Genomic DNA, 19,401 nt, shown 5'->3' on the forward strand with positions numbered 1-19,401 from the left:
TGAGGGAAGCAGTCCTTACCCGCTAGGCTTGCTTTTCATTCCCTGTGCAGCTAATGGAGAGAATTAGGTGCTTCTTTAAGCCTTGGAAGTCCTGGCTACTTAGGCTGAGACATCTCAGGTTACCCCTGCCTTTTGTGTCGGCAATGACTGCCGCTCGTTATTTCACACACAGACACGTTCCCGGCGATGGAGCTGTGCTATGTGCCAATCTTTGTCAAAACAAGCCAGCAAAACAACACCCCTGAAAAATGTGCTGTCATCCTGACATTTGCTCTCCAGAGGAAAAAAAAAAAAAAAAAAAAAAAAGGAAAGGGAATGAAAATAGATGGCTAGACACGCACGCAAGCCTGCTGAATGAGGCGTCACGTCTTGTGCCCAGCAGCCCGACGGTTACAGCACCCACATCAGGGATATGCGGGTCCCACGTGAGGGATCGCCCTGCTCCAGGAGAGCTTCCTAGTGAGCAAGCTGTGGGCTGTTCCTGATGGTGTTGTAATCCCTCCCATTGATGCCTCTCTGCTTCGTGTACTATTCTGAAATACTCAAAGTGCAACGAGAATGGCTCAGTAAGATGGAAACTGAAGCCAGCCCCAATCCTCTCTCTAAACCAGGTTTTTTCTTGGCTTAAATTCACAAAGGTAGTGGTGTCAGCAGAAGAGGCTGAGGCAACATTGCCAGAGGACCCTCACATTCACCCCACGTCTCTGGGAAAGACAAGAAGAAACAACTTTAGGCAGGGGGAGAAGGTGAACCCTTGTCTGTGGCATCCTGAGCGAGGCAGATGTGCAGCCCGGGTGCGGAGAGGCCAGCCCTGTCCCCAGCGAGCTGACATCTCCTCCAAGGCAGAGAGTGAATAAAAACAAACCAGCAGCAGAGAGAAGAGGTGTTAAGTGGCATGAGGTCTACCAGTCAACCCACCCGAAGGACTAACAGGCTTCTAATTGGGAATTGAAGAATAACACGAATAAGGCTTTGAATGACGACCAGCAGGCAAGCCACAGGGATATGAGGAAGAAGAGGCAGCACATGTCTCCTCCTCTGGCAGTGTTGAGTCTGTCACCTTTTGCTCCTGTCGGTATGAGAACCTCACCCAGCAGACAAATGTGGGAACAACCATTTTGAAAAAGATCCAAGTAACTCCTCTGACTTTTCCTTACAGCTTACTGTCATTTTTGTGTAACTCAGTCTTTTGGCAAAACTGAGACAAATATCATGAATTATTTTCAGCCACCTTGAAACGGTAGGGGTTTTTTTGTAAATATGTTATTCAGAGAAAAACACTTTGCCTGGGTCTAATCAGAAACTAATTAGAATCAGCATATGGTTTTCTGCACAGTTACGGTGTCATCTGGAACAGCTAGATATACAAACCCAGACCTAATCAAACTGAGATGCTTAGCATTAGGAGCATTATCATCTGAAGAGTCTTCTGCAGTTGACAGAAAAAGAAATAGCAGCATGATTCAGCTTACCTAGTATCTTGAACCATTCTCTAAAAATGATTATTGCTCCCCCTTGATTATAGAAGGGGTCTGAGAGTGTGATTTAGTTGCCTGAGCACTGGTAGCCAGCACTATTTCGGATGCCCCGGAGTACCCACCTGGCCTGCACCTGCCCCTTTGGAAGGGCACAGATCTCTCCTAAGTCCCATGGCGTATCTGCCAGCCCCAGGCAGGTGTCTCAGGTACCATGGACAATCCCAAATGGCACCTAGGATTTGCACCGTAACCACTTCTGCGTGCTTCAGGTAGGGCCTGAGGTCTTAAAAGATGAACCCAGGACACTGTGGCACTGCTGCAGAAACAAGAGAAGAGCAGCAGGAGTGGCAAAAGCTGAACCCACAGCTAGGCCAAGGCTAAGAGAGAGGCAAGGAGCAAGGGAGCTGCCGCAGAGCAAGCCATGAGTGCAGAGCTCCGTTTGTTCTTGGATGAGGTGCTACTGTGTCATGAGGGGATGGCTCAGACACTATCATTACAAAGCTTATACGTCAAACTCTTTGCCTGAACCCACCCCCAACATATATGAAGTCATGAAGCCATCACACATATATATGCACAAATCACACTTTTCTGCAGCATTTTTTATTCTATACCTATTGACATTATCACAGTTAGACAAATCACACTTGATGGAAGCATTATATAGAGACAAGCAACCAAAGCAAAAGCCAGAATTTGCAAAATTGTAATCTTTGGCGACCACAAAATTCTTCTTTTTTCAAATTTTCTTGCCCATTTGATGAACTTCCCACTTGTCCTTTTGGTGTTTTCCTTTGGATAAAGCGAAATATTTTCCTGTATCGTAAAAAAAATTCCTCAGTTTTATCATTAATCATAGAACTAAGACATTCATATGAAGCAATTTGTTTTATGGCAACACACTAGGCTTTTAAAAGGAGATATGAGAGGTTTTCCATCTTATGAGGATCAATGTTGTTGTTCAACCAAAAGCAATTTCAGTCCATTTTTCAAACCATCTGAAGTCCCATATATTGAAGAAAAATCATTCAGCAAGTATAGTTTCAATTCAAGTTGTAATTTATGATTCTATATGACTACAATGATATTTGTAACACTGGCCACCAAAGTTTATCACCAAAACTTTGCCAAGCAAAATGCAACAGTCTCCCTTCCTAACTGCAGGTTTTCACTTAAACAAATGTGCAAGAGAGGACTGATTATTTGCACGATTGAAAACTGTTATCCTGATTTATATGTAGATAACGATGTATAGTTGAACATGTTTGACCACTGCATAACTTCAAAGCAAACAGTGCACAGCCCCATCCTGCTGCAACATGATCCACCTGAAGGAGTCTAAGGCGGGTTCCTAAGCTGGAAACCTTGGCTGTCTGCACAGAGAAGCAGCATCTGAGCTCTTTCCCTGAACTGTCTACGCTGATTCCTAATTTGGGCACCTATAGTAGATACCTAAAGTCAAATCCTGGGATAACCCACCCTCCGTGTAATTCTGAGGCTGAATGAGAGGTGGATAGAGCGTTAATACTGAAAGACCTGTGGGAAATGTCTGGAGGGCTCCAAACAAGCAAGAATAGCAATAATTTAAAAGTATGTAGTATGTCACTTAAGGATGCCAGATTATAAAAACCCAACATGCAGAGATCTTTGCCAATATCTTTCAACTCCTTTTTAAAGACCAACTAAGAATTAAGAAGACAGACTGGGAAGACTTTCATTCATTTGCTTTATGCAAGTCAGTACTGTTTTGGTCTTCTGTGTTTGGGAGTACCAAAACACCACTTAGGTATTATGTTTAAAAAAATTTTCATTAGTCAATAAATGCTCCATCATGTTCTACTTGTTAGGACCGCTATGTGGCTGGTGAAGGTGAATGTGCTTTGATCACAAGGTGCATGGAAGATCGTTTGTATGTGATATTGAACAAGCAGCAGGAAGATCGTTTGCATACGATATTGACCAGGCGTAATCTGTGGAATCAGCCAAAGAACAGTGAGTTTGTAGAGGTCCAGTCATTTCAACCTTCAGCATGTGATAAGAGAAATAGCTGCAGTGCACAACTGGTATTAAACAACAGATGCACTGCTGGTAGGACTAAGACAGAGTGCCACCTGTGCTAAGGATGAGGGAGAGAGACACTGTTGAAAAGTCTCAGAAAGAGCAGCACTGTTGGAGGCCAAAAAAGAGGACATGATGTAAATCCTTGAAGACATCAGGCTGCATAATCTGAAAAAAATAAATGGTTTTGCAGATATTCTTTGCATGATCCTTGCAAGATCATCCAAACATTGGACAGAAGCCCAGGTCTGCACCCCCAGGCCTTGGCTGGCCACCAGGCAGCACCACGGGCAACTGGATCAGGTTAACTGCAGAGACCAAGAGAAAGAATGAGTGAATGCATAAGTATGTACTTGCAATGAACTTTCAGCCAACAAGAACACTGATGCTCTTCCTCTTGCAACAGCCACATCTAAGACAAAACAAATATTAAATATTAACCTGTTGAGAGAGATATATATATACTTAAAATATGGCTGTATCACATACCTTAATCTTCATCTGCAGTATTTGTGCACCATGGCATGATATGGCCTGAGTAGATTTAGCTTTGTCTTTATTCTAAAACTTGTCCCTTAAACAAAAAAAAAACAAACAAACAAAAAAAAAATTAAGGGAAAGAGAGGAAGGTCAATCCAAAGCTGACAAGAGCACAACAAAAAAATCCTTTGAACAGACGTTGAAGCTGAATGATATGCTAGAGCTACTTACTAGTGAGATATGCGGAGCATGTGCTTGATGGCAATAATAATGCTGCTATCAACATGGAAACACTAGGTTTAAACTTAATCTTCTCGCTGATAAACTCTCCATTCATCCAGCCCAAGGATTTATAGCCTAGACTCCTAAAAGCGTTTCAAACTCCAACTCGGGACCAAACCATGTAGCTGTTTGTCCCATTTATTTAGGGATTGAAAGACAGTGAATTTTAAATGTAAATACTTAAGGTCCAGACACCAGAAGCCGAGTAGCAGAGCTGGGGGATCTGAGGAGGTCCCTGGGGAGCCACGCTGCCTATGGAACCCAAGCGCAGTCGTCTGTCCTGAGAGTTGGCCCAGGGCTCATCGGCACTCCATGCTAACGGAGCGGTAGCTGAGGTAGAAAGTGGGGGTGGCAGTATCCACCTGGCTGCTGCAAAATAGGGGAAATAAAAGTAATAAACAGATACTTAGTCGTTGCACAATGTATATAGTCTTGTAAGGAAATTAAAACGAAATAAAAAAGAAAATAAAAGGCTTTCTTGCAATAAAAATGCTAATGGTCCTTAACTTTTTTTTTTAGCAGTATGAGAAAGGTGTCTTCACTCTTTCTAATGCCCTAAGATGCACATTTATTTTGAAAATCATGGATATATTTATATCATGGATATAAATACTATATATATATTGAAACATATATTTATGTTTCAAATATTTACAGTGTTGCAAAAGTTTCAGATAAAGAATCAATAATTATTGTAAGCAGTCAGAGAAAGGTCGTTTTACTTTTGCTGAGAGAGGACAGATTGAAAACAGCTGAAATCAAAAGTGCAATGTATTCGTACACATCATTTTCAGGAGCTTTGCCGTTCTTTCAGCCTTTTTTCCTGTACTTACTGAAGTGACAGACTCATGTAACCAAAGGTAGTGATTGGCATGGGGTGACAGAAGTCTAAGAGGTGTGCCAGAGCTATGGCAGGAGAAATGGAAGGACAGAGACAAATCTGCTTTCCACAAATGGAGAGAGTCAGTCGTCGAGGGATCAAACTCATGCAATGGCCACTAACACCTCAATATACACTTTGCACAGAAGTACGTAGATACATGGAGTTTTCTCTAATGTCCAGGAAAATAAATGGCAGTGCCTTTCTGGTCTGCTACTTTTGACTAGTACGTGATGAGGAGGCAAATTAGTACATAAAACTTAAAGAGCAAAATCCGTTTTATGGTGGTAAGAGTAGAATGTACAAATATTCACTTGGGTTTTGTTGTTGATTTTCCAGTGGTAACATTCAGGTTGCAACATACAGCTTTATAATACAATAAACTTTATTTTGTATAGTATCTTTTATTAAAAACTGCCTCCCAAGTTGCTTTGCTAAATAATGGACTCGTCTCAGTTAAACAATAAATACAGTAGCAGTAGAGGAGAGCAGTTCAGAGCTGTAAGCAAGGAAAACAGTGTTTCAGAGCCGTCTGAGCACCAGGGATGGGTTTCATCCTTCAGATGTTATAAGCAGGGTCTCTTTTCAGTACATTTATGCCCACTAACAAGCAATTAGGACATGTTCAAAAGAATAAAAAGAGTTTTCTAAAGAGAATTTTGCTCCCTGTGACATTTAATTTGTTTTGCTTCAAAACAGCAGCTGTCATGTGTCACCATTCACGTAACTTGGTGCGGAACAGTCCTAGGACACCAAGGAGGAATGTGGACCCCGCAGCTGAGGACACCAAACCCTAGACTTCACATATCACCCGGCCATAATCCATCTGTAACAGGGCAAGGGGGGAATGATGAGTGCCCTCATTTTGTATCACTGCCTGGCAGTCTGAGCACTTGCCCAAGATGTGGGATATTTTGTCTCCAGGCCAAAGGGTTGAGAGTAGTATCTTCCCTGTTCTTCTAGTTAGATGTGGAAAAACTGGGCATTATCCCACGTTAATGCTTATGGAGGCAACTTCCCCTGAAGTAGAGATAGCAGGAGTAATGTCAATTCCCTTAAAAAAGTCCCCAAAAGTGTACAGTATAAATGTATGCAAATATAAATATAAAATAATCTCATGGAGCAGTTATTGACTGGTCAACAGACAGAACAAGTCCTATATAAACCAAAAAGATTTTCACTCTTACCACTGTCAAGGTAGCAAAAGACAAACGAAGGCAGCAAACATGTGGGACCAAGAAGCACAACAAAAGCAAGAGGTCCTCTTTTGACAAGTGTCGTGTTCTACAACTAGAGCTTTAGAGAGATAATTTTTGTTCCAAAACCCTGCCTCTCCAGATGCCTTTTTGCCCCTCTTTCTCCCTGGGAGAAGGAAGATCTTCTTCCCCATTAGCCTCTGCTTCCTCTTGACCACGTTTTGCCACGCTCCTGGCCATGCACATGCTTAGAGGTGTATTTTCAGAAGAGACTTGGCGTCAAGGATTACCATTTAAAAGGTAATCTTTGCAAGCAAAATAGGCAGCATAGGAAAAAAGTAAATTGCTTAACGTCATGTCTTTCTCAAAATAATGTGTTTTCAGTTACATTAGAAAAATACCAGCAACATCTCCATTCAAGCCCATTCTTTCTGGAGGGTTATAACCCTCCATGGTTTTTTGTTGTTTTGGGTTTTTTTTTCCCCAGTGGGTGGACCCAAGACAAAATTTAACAGAGCATATTTAATTTTGTTTCAAGTGTGTAGTCCTAACAGGAGCCCATAATAAGTACTTCTCAGTCCAAATCCACTTATAGGAACACCCTAGACACTCCCTGTAGCAGCACATTAAGAACAAACTAGGCAAGCACTATACGTGCTGTTTCTACATTTTAAAGGAACAAAGGATTCTTTATGACAAGACTTAATATTTGAAACTGTTTATAAGGATTCCTCCTTTTTCCCTTTTTAGTAAAAAATAATATACCTTAATGCATACATTGGGACTACTAAGGAGAGTAAAATTAAGCATTCGCACAAAAAGTCACAAAAGCAAGACCTCAGGCTGTGAAGTCCTTGGACACACGCTCCTGATGCCCCTGCATTTTTTGATACCAACCACAGCAAAACAAGAACTTACAGTAGGAATAAATGGCCAACACTGGAGGATGGATTAGCAGCTCCGTGGCACTTTGAAGTCTAAATCCAGGAGTGAAAATGAAGTGCAGTTAAGTGCCGAGTATCATGGAAGTCACCAAACATAATTCTTTCCCAGCTCTCTTCAAAAGTGAGTTTAAAAGTTGAAGTGGGGAATTAACTTCAGGCTGGAGGTCTGTATTTAGACCTAGCAAGAAATCATTGAAAAGAAAGAATGGCAACCCTGAGACACAAATGAAATGAGCTGCCAAGCAGATTTTTCACAGTCACGATAATTATTTTTGAAATCTCACAGCTTGCTTTTCTCCAAGTAGAAAGCAATTCTCCTCACTATTCTCTTTCATGACAACTTGGGCATCAGCTCTCTCAAAACCGATTTTCACTTGCGGTGGTATTGTTAATTATTATAATGAGATATGCAGGAATTTAGGTCTTTAAAAAAAAAACAGATACGGTGCCTCATTGTCTATTTAATTAGAACACAATAAAGTGTAGAATTTATCCTTTTTAATGTTTTGCAGGCAATTTTCACACATGTGGTAAGTCTGTTAGAAATTTCATGCATAGTTAAGTTTAAAGCTTCCCTGATGTTTGTCAGATACAGCTGAAGCAGTGATTTTGTGTTGTAGATACAATTAGGTGGCATATTGCCATGAGTTTCCCTTTTTTCCCCCCTTCTTTTTGCAACTCAGATGTCAAAGCAAATTATTGATCAGCTGTAAGATGTGAGGAGGCCGATTATAGGGGGGAAAAAAAATAAGGCTAAATTTTCATTAGTTTTTCATTGAGATTTGCAGGTTTCTGAAGCATGTTCTCATCTAGATGGACTGAATCCCCCACTGCGCCCCTGTTGCTCTCTTATCCTAAGGCAGCTTATCGTTGAAATGTTCTCACCTGGGAAATAATTGCTTGTTTCAGTCGGGATCGTGTTGACTGTGTGTCCTACTCACAAGAACTATCACCCCGGCTGGTCTTTTTTGATTCCCCTGACAACAGAAAAGCCGAGAACTGAAAGAAGGAGAAATGTGTCTGCACAGTGTTTGAGAGCTGGCCCACCGCCACCCTAAACCAAGAGCCAAAGTCTGCGCAGGCAGGAGCTGCCAGCGCTGCTCGGGTACAAGGGAAGAGCACCCCATGAGGAGAGCAGACCATGAGATCCCCACCACCCCGATGAGCTGTCTGTGGGCTGCTTGCCCAAAAAATGAGTAGACAAAGATTTTGGGCTGGCCAGCAGGCACCTTATGCTAGCGATTGCTCTCACAGCCGCTCGTCAGAGGCCACATAGACCTGGTTAGAGAAACTGAATCTCCCTTCTGCCTGCATAGCTTTTCAAGGGCAGGAGGAAGTGTAGAGTACTTGGGAAATATTCCGCTGTCATTTCCAATCCTGTCTGCTCTCAGGACTCAGACGAGAGAAGGGGTGGGTTCTTCTGAACTTGCTGTGTCAGTTCCCTTCACCGCCGATGGCGAGGAACACGACACATCTCATCCTTAGACAGACATTTAAAGCAGGACAGATGAACCGCATTTCCAAGCATCTATTTTAAGGCGCTCAGGAAGTCTGCTATCTAGCAGAAAATGGAGATGACAATGTAACTACGCAACATAAATCCCAGTCCAGAGTCCAGACATAGTGATCTAACCCTTTCCTGCACACACCGTGCAAATGTTTTGGGAAATATACACTCATCGGTACCTCCCATAATGGCAGACTCAAAATGGCAGTGAAAAATAATTTACTTTCATTTTAAATGCCTTTGCTGTGCTGTTTAAAGCTTTGGTTCTTTCATGAAAAGCTGAATTCCTCTGGTGTTATAACCATCATAATTCTTTGAATTCCCCATTCAGCAGGGGAATTTTGCATTTCTTTTAGTATCTAAATGTTAAAATCTAAATGTTGATTAATAAGAAATCGATATTGTATATTATATAATTATTTCTTTATTAAGGTGATTACATCTATAATGTTAAATAATAACAATTCCCTTTGTAATATATACATTTCGGATTCCCAGCTCAGAATACAATTCCTTCATCAATTCTGGTTGCATCTCAGTTGCTTGGATAGTTACGAAATTGATAATTTTAAGATTTCAGCAGTGCTAAATCAAGCCCTCACAATCTTGAGACTTCTCTAAAATGTAAAAGTGGTGGTTCTTCATGTTTTCTGCATTTGAGCGTATTAACTCAGACTTGAACTCTTTCAAGTTGCACTGGGCCAAATGAACGCCTGCCTGCCTCTGTTCTTTGCAGTACCCATTCTTTGGTGTGGCCGCACCGACCAAATATCATGCCCATTTTGCAAGGTGAAGGGCAGCAGTGAATAAATCCCAAGAAAAAAAACCTTACCGCAAAGTTATGTGATGTTTAAGCAGTTACAGTATGACAACACCACCTCCCTGAGCCGCAGCTGTTATTTCCTGCTCTGAACACGAACAGACTAATGATTTTCCTCCTTGCCTATTTTTTCATACCTCTGCGGCTTGCCAGTGAATCCGGTAACATTTCTAACGTTACAGCCGCCTTGCTTTCAGTCTCCTGCCGAACAGCATGTCAGTAGGTGGCAGCCCATGGCTCATTAAGGCAGTTCTGCAGTGCTAAATTCATAGCAGAGTCTGGATTTACAGCCTTTTCAGTGGACAATTTATTATTTTAATGCCTTTTTCCACCGTCTGTTATACTGGGAATGATGGAGACTAGAAGCAATGTGTCTAAATCCAAATTTTACTGCAAATTGCCCAACTTTATGTTCTCTAAACTGTGGCCCACAGTCAGACATTATTATTCACCGTGTACAAAGTGTAGTGAAAGATAGGCTGGATATGTATGATCATGCATTACTGTAGTATCTACCATGGGGATGTGAGAGTAGCAGTCCAGGATACGTCCCTCAGCAGTTTTTAACAAAGCACGGAAAGATCTCATTTGTTTGTTTGTTCCTTTTTGAGAAGGAATGAAAATAAAACATGAAATTCCTTTGTGATCTTTTCATTCTAAGAGAGGACCTTGCAGAAGAATGTCCAAAATTGTGCATAACGCAACCAAAATCACAACAGCTAGAAACAATCCCTGCTAATTGCCCACCCTCAGTGACTTAAGAACACACAGCGCCATGAGCAATCAGAGAAAATGCCTCCATTGCCCATGTAAGATAAATAAAGCAGGGAAGGGAGCTTCTACCAAAGCAATGGTACACACGACATGAGCATAGGAGTGGTTGCACGTACGTGTCCATCTGCACCCTCTTTCTGGGTCCTTGTCACACTCGCTGCCATATGGCCGAATCTTCTCAAGCTGAGGGGGAGGAAGGATGTGTCTTCACTGGTGGATAGCTCAGACCTGACAAACTGTTCATTTCAGGGTGGGGTGCTTTTTTTTTTTTTAATTTATGATGTTAAAAATAGGAATGTGCAAGGTGCTGCAGAGGATGGCCACATCCCCAAGCTCCCAGCAGAAGTAAGTTCCAGCAGAGCAAGATCCAAATGCCGTAGAGCATTTAATGGCTGTGAAAAAGCCCAAACCCTCAGGACAGCCCCAGCAGGTGGAGAGAAGGGGTAGAACAGGGAGGTTGGCAGTCTGTCCTGGCATGTGTGTCCCAGCAGAAAGGGAGCCAGGCTTGGACAGCAGAGGAGGTTTCCCCTTCCCTTGTCTCGTACAGAGCTGCTCTGGTAGACATTGAGGGCAATCCTTGCACCTCTGCGTGAGCATGAAGCATGGAAACAGGTTCAGTCTTACCACAGAGGTGTCCTGGCAAAGACTATTACAGCATTCCTGACTTTGTTGGCAATGCTTTGAGCATCCGCAGCCATGAGCAGATAAAGTCTCCCGTTTCGATAAGAGGAGAACTTTATGCAGCCTGTGTGACTGGTGTGCCTGAGCCTTGGAGCTGAGCACGGCTCTGACCATGACAGTAACACCCCCACAACCTTCAAAAAATTATCACAGTAGAGACAACGTACTCTCAGAAAGTTCAGACAAATAAAAGAAAACAACAGAACAGCTTACACAGGACTGAGCCTACCGAAGGGGAAGAGAAAGCAGGAGACTGAATTGTTCTTCCAGAGGCAACCTGCCATGAAGGAGCCAAGAAAGGACTTGGTGCAACCATTGGCATGGATTGACACATCCAGTTAACACTACCATCCCCCTCTCTTATGTTTCATGACCCATAATAGCACAAGCTTTGCACTGAATCAGGCTCACAAGCATACGCCAAGATGACTTGCTTTAATCTACTCATCCCCAGCTAGAGGTTGGGTAGAAGTTACAGCTATCGTTTCATTAGGATTAGTATTGATAGAAAGAACAGGGAAACCGTGAGCAAGTCTAAACTGCAGAACACACAGGTTTTGGTTATTGTTCTCAGACATGCCACTGTGGTAGACACAGGTCCATGTGAAACAGGAGGTGCCACACAGCCTTGAGGAGAGTGAGACACATTATAGGCTCCTTAGGGAAATCCAGGAGGCGAAGGCAGCTTATGCCATGTCTGTCAGATAACCCTGTCAAACATATGGTAACAGGTCAAACAGCAGTCCTGGGAAAACAGAGGGAGGAACTGGTAAGCAGACGTGAAATACTGGAGTGCCTGAGAGAAGGCAGATACCATAGGACTCTGCAGGAAAACCATATTTGACTGATAGGAAAACAGGGGCAGGACCGCAGGGGCTTGCCCAAAATCACTCAGGCAGTTACAGATAATTAGTGAAGTTGAGCTGCAGGTACGTCACCCTGTGTTTGGTCCTGCTTCTCCTGGAGATGCTGATGTGGTGTTAAGGACAGACTGATGGATAATGTTTTTCAGATGCCAGGCCTCCTATTTAAAGCATGGCTGGTTTTTATAGGGTTGTCAGCCACAGTTTCTAATCAGGAGCTAGAGAGATGATTTTCCAAATTACACTGGAGGTCAGGATCAAATGTTAACTTTTCTAAAAAATTTCCCTTTGCGAAGTTGTCCTACGGTGAAATCCTTGCTGCAAATCCCTTGGAAACTACCTTCTCTTCCTCTGAAATCCTTCTCCTTGTCTGACGTTCAAATTGAATTGTAGAAAAAGGATGTAAACACAAAACTTTTTGGAAACAACTGAGTTGGCTGATGAGTTGTTAAGGGTATGATTTCCATTTTCTCTCTGAAAAGGAATGAAGGAGGTTTCTCAATAGGGAGCAGGGGCACCAGTGCCCAACTCCCCTCGTGTCTCTCCCTTCTGCACACGCCACCTGGACCCATGCACACACATGGTCCCCCCATCTGGAGATCACCACCGCATCTGGAGGCTTCCTTGTCCCTTCTTCTCCAGGTCTCTCTGGGAAACCCAGGTACAGCATCCAGACTCAGCCCACCCTCCGCATCCAGCCCAGACTTCTTTTCGTGGCAGCCTTTGCCAGGTTGCTCCTGGCAAACTGGGTGCCACTGCTCTCTGCTCATCTCTGAAGTGACTCAAATGTAGGCTTACACAGTGGAAGGAAAATTGCAGCCTTCAAATAAGGTCTCTTCCCACACTTGACTTTCAAAGAAACAAACTCAGAAGGCTAATAAATCAGATCAAACTTCAAAGTCAGCATTTTAAACCTCCCTAGTTTCTGCCAGCTGGAAGCAGAAAGCACACACCTTGACCCTCACATAGTGTCCTTTGTACCAGCCTCTCCCTTCTGTCTATAATTCTGTCGAGACAAGCCTTGTGACACGCAAGGATTTGGTAAACCCTTTGTGCTGGAGGGTCCGTACATCTTGTGGTACCATTGCCCAGCAATGACACCAGCCATGAGCCTATTCCCCTATTTTCCCATTTTCCCCAGATGTCTTCACAGGCATTTTTACACTAGCTATCTTTTGTGTCTGGGACACCTGTAATGAACTGTCCTGGAATAGCATTTCTCAATCGTCCTTCAAACTCCAGCTCAGGACTCAATTCAAATGACGTATTGATTGCATTTACGCACATAGTGAAGTCAAATATGTCAATATTAATGTCCTAACAGCTCCTTAGACAAGTGAGAGTTGCTGTGCGAGTCCATGAAGATACCAAACAACTCTAACAGATAACATCAGCCTTAAAAATATGTGGCCTGGGTGGCAATATTCCTAAAGGAGGGGTTGATGGAACAGTCATGAAGGCCCTATTGACAATCATTTCAAACACCTCTAACAGGAAATGAAGAGGCTTTCTGGACATTCCGTCACCAGGGAAAATGAGGCAACACATGATCTGAAATGGAAACATGAAAATCTCAAGCCCTTTCCAAATCTGTTGCCTCTATATTGAGATACAGACATAGAACCAGCGGCTGCAGTACAGTAACAGACATATTACAAACCTGCCCTTGTAGGGCTGTGGTTCTCTGCACGAGCCCATTACAGGTGTGACACACTGACTGCATGCAGTGTAAGTATATAAGCAGACAGATTAACCTATAGGTTTCCACTCCATGATTTGGTCATCATTCCTCTTAATCCACAGTACACTTTTCTTCCAAGCCTATTACACACCCTTTGCATTATCAGTGACCAAACACATGCATGAGGGTTATTTGCATAAGCTATCAGCTGTCAATACACATAATAAGCAACCAACACTTAAGCGCGCATGAATTTTCTATTAAACCAGCTTGTTACTACCTCCCTCAGAGAAAGACCCGTGACTGACCATGGCTTGTTTCTGCAATGTGCCGTATTTGTGAGCTTTTCTGCTATTTGGTTTCGCAGCTTGCCTTGCTTACAACGAGCTTCTTCCTGGTGAAACAGGCAGATTGCTCCAAGCCAAGCCTCTCGTGCTGCTGATAGCACAGATCGTCTTACTCACCACTGGGCATGGTTCTTCATAAAGATGGGTAATTCCATACAGGGAAGGTGTTAGCCCTTGCTCACTCATATGCTTCCTTCTGCATAGTTCAAAGGAGGCGGAGATGGGGGATCGCTCAGAGCTAAATTGTAAAAGGAACGCAAGGTTTGTACCTTAGGTAGGATGAACCTCGACCTCAGTGCTTTTAGGTAGATGTGGATCTACTGGACCAGAATCTCAGTCCCTCTGCGTCTTCCCTCACTTGTGCTTTTCATATCCTGTTTGTCTTTAGCTGAAGGTTTTTCTGGGGCAAGATCTATGTCTTCCCATGAAACATCTCCAAGGAGCAGCTGTTACACTTCAAGAGACAGGAAGTTTCATAAGCACCCAGGTAAAAGAACAAACTGATTCTGCATTTTTAAAAAGTTTTTACATTCTCCAACCCCATTGTTATACATCACTTGAAGTCAGGGGCATAGCTATGCCTGAGCACAAGCTTGTGCTGAAGCGCTTTGCTGCACGACCTTTTCAGGTAGGTTTTGCAGCCTTCCATGGTGTCACTGCTATACGTGCAGCAGGTAACAAGTTTATGTCAAGGCAGTTTGGTGACAGAGCAGCTGTAGCCAGTTACCATGCTTGCTTATGCATCAGTGACCAGGAGTAAGGAGAGCTGCTTTTGGGTCCTGCCCCAAGAGCCTGGGTGCAGCAGGGCTTGCTGTGGCTGTGCACGTCATCTGCCTGCTGGACGGCAGGTGTTCCACTTCACTGTCTGGAGAGCACCGAGAAGAACACAGGCAAAATTTCAAGAAATCACAAAACCCAGTAAGCTGAGTTTGGTGAGGCACTGGAGCAGGTTGCCCAGAGAAGTGGTGGAGGCCCCGTCCCTGGAGACATTCAAGGCTGGGCTTGATGAGGCTCTGAGCAACCTGATCTAGTTCAAGATGTCCCTGCTTACTGCAGGGGGGTTGGACTAGATGACCTTTAACGGTCCCTTCCAACCCAACACGTTCTATGATTCTATGATTCTAAGCTGCATTTCCTATATCCTCATGGTTTAGGTCTCCCAAAGAGATGGCCAGCTAAGGGAAGCAGAGGCTTCAGATATTTCTTGACAGGAAAATCTCTTCCCTGTGTAAAGGTGAGAGGATGGGAACTAGCCCAGTGCCTACTCTCTCACACCAAGCACTTGAAATCATGTAAAGAAGGAGCCCGTGGGAAGTGGACTCCTACAGTATTTGCTCAAAATAAATCCTAAACATGCACAAGTTTAAAAAATATGTGCCAAAATATGTCACATTTTGCAATAGGATTTTATTGTTTTTATCCCACAGTTTTCACACCGTAAACACAGAAAATCTCGGAACGCTCAATCTTTAAACCTTTTGCTAGTCAGTTGTTAATTAATGGGTCTCTTTCTTTTTGTAGAGCTACAGTGACCTCCAGTGGCTAATGTGAGCCTTTCACGCTTCTAAACTTATTTTAGGAGAGGTAAAACTATCCCTGATTATTATCTATGTGTGACAGGTGGGTCTGGAAATGGAGACAGAAATTGAATCCTTGAACTTCTGGATCAAAGCTGAAGACTACCTAACTATATTATCTCGAATTAAGTCATGAGAGAGAAGTTTAAAGAATTCATTATCTAGCCATTTCTTTACCTGGTATGCCTTTAATTTAACAAGGCTTGTTTATCTATCTATAAAACCTTTTAGTAGCATCTCTGCATTTCCAGTTTGGTGGGAAAAATTTTATGTCTCCTTATCAAACACGGAAAACATCACAAGTTACTAAAATCAAATATTGTAAAATATAGAAAAGAAAAATTAAAGTTAGAAGAACGAACAGCTAATGTGTGGCAGAAGAAGAATGCAGAAATGTGTACACTAAGCAGCTAAATACTTTCTGCTGCTAGAGTTCAACAGCTTTATGTGTTTCAGCTTCTGATGAGTGCAACAGCTTTGTACAGATGATAAATCTTTCCCGTGCTGGACTGATGAGCTTTTGTGGGAGAAGGGATGTAATGGTGTAGTCCCTTATATACCCTATAGTATGGCAAATCCTACTGTGTTAACAGCTCCTGCCATGTAATGCCACATACGCACACACGCATTGCCAAGCCAGCAAGCTCAACCTCTTCAAATTTGGCTTGAGATAGGAGCTACCATCTTACCCAGCACTAATGTTTGTAGGTGGCACTCTTCATTATGATTTCCAAGCTTCTAAAATACTATAGGGCTAATGGTTTTCAAGGACTGATATACTGATAAAGTCAGCAATTTGATTGTTGACAGGCACAAATGAAAAAAGTTTGGGTTTAAGATGAGACCAGGTCATGGAAAAGCAACTCTAGCTGATCCTTTTCAATATGGTGCTATTGAGTTTGTGTATGTCAGTCAAGCAATATCTGTAGGGGCACACACAGACTCTCACTCCACTCCGCAGAAGTACCTTCCCCTAGCCCTAAAAGCATTGTTTCTTGTCCCTTCATCTCAAAGCCAGATTTCCAGGAAATCCTTCTAGGCCTGGATAGGACACGTATCAGAGCAGCTACAGAGATTACATCTTTAAAAGGGGTAGATATTACTTCTTTCTTCTTCAAGAGCTTGCCTACGGGTTCATTCACTTTGCAGGTGCTCCCAGCAGCCAACACCCCTGAGAGATGAGAGGGTTCTTGGTTGAATAAAGGACGGGAGGACAAATGCAACAGAGGCAGCATCAAACTGAGATGTTCCAGTAGTACCACAAAGCTCCAAGCAGCACCTCATAAACACCCAAAAGGGAAGCAGTAAAGTTGTTTAAACAGTGACAGAGTCCACTTCTAATTCTCATAGTTGGTTTTCCAAGGATCTCATCCCACCTTTGCATCAAAATGGCAAGTCCTCTTTCAGCTGTAGACAAGTACAGCCAGGGTCTTCTTGAACAGTTTTCTTCTCCCATTATTAAAAGCCTACTTTACATCCAATGCTTGTAAGATGTTATCACAATCTCTCTGTTTATCATTGAGCCCAGTCACTACCATGCTCTTGGCTTTGGGAAAATATACTGGCGACAGACATAGCCACTGTTCAATGCATTGATCCGCTGTACAGACGGATCACTGGGAGGGAAGGCTCAGACCATGGTGGTGCTGTGCATCTCCATTGACACAAGGTCACCCTGAATATGCAAAAGTGGCACGATTCCAGTTTCTTACTTCCCAGAGATTCAGCACATTTCTATGGGGATCACATTTCACAGGAGAGTGCAGGCTGTTAGCCTATTGGAAAGAACTTTCTGGCTGAAGGAAGAGACACCTGCCACTGTCAACCTGGATGGCAAGGAACAGCAGAAGGGTGACATGAACTCCATCCAAATACTGAGACAAGATCAAGTGAGACCTTGCACACCAAGGGAAGTATTGCCCTCCTGTTGCAGAGAGCCCTCATAAGAAGCAGCCCTGTAAAAAGAGACTGAAGAACAGGGTTTGGGATTCAGCAGAGATACAAACAGCATTGTGCAACCTCAGATACTACACCAAGTGTAGTATTTCTCTGTGGTAATTAGTTCTTAAATCTGGGAATACCTAGATGCTTGCACTCCAAAAAAGTGTATCACAGAAGATTATGGTGTCAGAAAGAAGAGAGGAGGGAAGGGGAGTCCCTTCAGTATTATTATCAAGAATCCCTAGATAATTAGCAGAGAGGCAATGCCTCCAGAGATCTGCTGAGTCTTCAAATGCACTTAACATCAGTGCCTCCATCTCTCCATTTATATTACACAGAACTTAAACACCTTGTCAATGATCTAGTCTACTTAAAATAGGTATCTCCGCCCACTGAAAGAAATGGAAGATGTCTCTTGATCCAGTGTGGGAAGTGGTGGTACACAATTTTATCTAATTGTCTAGTGGTTACAGCACTTATTTGAGAAGATGAAGACTGAAGTTCAAGGTCTTTTTTCCTCCTGGAGGTAGGCGAGAACAATCTCCACTTTGTTTTTGAGAATGAACTGTTCAGCATCCAGGAATGTAGGAACCATAGGGCCAGACCCCAAAGACCCAAGGGTAAGCTTAACCTTGCATGAATGACAAAGGGCTTGCGGCTGGGAAGATGCAGCAAGAAGGCTTCAGATCACTCTCTAAAACACGTATACATTTTATATCAAAGTTTTATTAGGCAGAAAAAGTGGATAATGCCATATGCATGAAAAAGAATCCCAGATCTAGACTTTCTTCCTCTTTCTACACTCTGCCATCCTTTTTTCCCCAACTGTTACGACCTGTGAGGAAGAGAGAAAAAATTATGGGGAACTAACTACATTTACAGGAGAAAACAGAGAATTTCTGTGTTTGGTGTTGTTGTGAGACCAACAACAAGAAACTCACAAAGGAGATCTTTGTTCCCCCTGACTAGACTTTACTAAGTTATTGCTCCCCAGATAGCTTTTAAACATTCCATATAGATAGTGATGCGATTACAAGTGGGGATCCTTATATACTTATTAAAAGGTAGATTTCTCTTCACAGGCTGTGTCAGACAATTTTTCTTGTATGAACTTTCTCCTGCCTCTATTATTAAGCTGCTTATGGCTACTATATGGACTATCTGCTAGGTTTTTACTGAAAAATAGGCACTGAACTGAAAATAAGTATTGAATAAAGCTGGGCTATTTTACATAGCTCAGCAATAATTTCCATATGATTTCTTATCTCTACAACCTTCTGCACAGCTTGTTCAACAGATTTATTCCCACTGCATCTTCCTAATTAGAATTAGCTGGGACTCTCTGACAAAGCTGGCTTACGGTACAAAACACCGGGTTTGCAGAAAATTTCAGTTTCAGTGAATACACTCTGACTGAAATTATTTATTTGCCTACCATGTTGCTAGGAAAACAAGATTGCAAAAGTTGAAGAAACTCTATCCGCCATATAGTCTGAGCCAAAGTCTTTCAGGCACCTGTGCTCGAGCGTTGGGTACCACCCATCTTGGAAGGCAGGGCACTAGCAGGCGTCCTCAGACATTCACTGTCACCGCCCAAATCCCAGATGAGTCTCTGAAACTATGAGGCTTTTCTTCCTAATCAGACTAAAACACTCCTCAAAAGCTTCCTTTCGTTGATGAAGGACTCCAGTCTGGAAAGTGGCAGACTGTGTTTATGGAATGCACTTCAAAATATTTCAACACTCATCCATATCAGGCAGAGATGGGCAAGAAAGTATTCTTTCTGTTTGTAGTCTCCGATTCTCTAAATCAGACCTACCATGTCTCTCTTTCTGTGTCTTCCCATTGTAAATCAATTGTCCAAGAAAACACTGTCCAAGATTCATTAAACT

The sequence above is a fragment of the Larus michahellis genome, chromosome 1, assembly GCF_964199755.1.
Source record: "Larus michahellis chromosome 1, bLarMic1.1, whole genome shotgun sequence".
NCBI classification, from domain to species: domain Eukaryota; kingdom Metazoa; phylum Chordata; class Aves; order Charadriiformes; family Laridae; genus Larus; species Larus michahellis.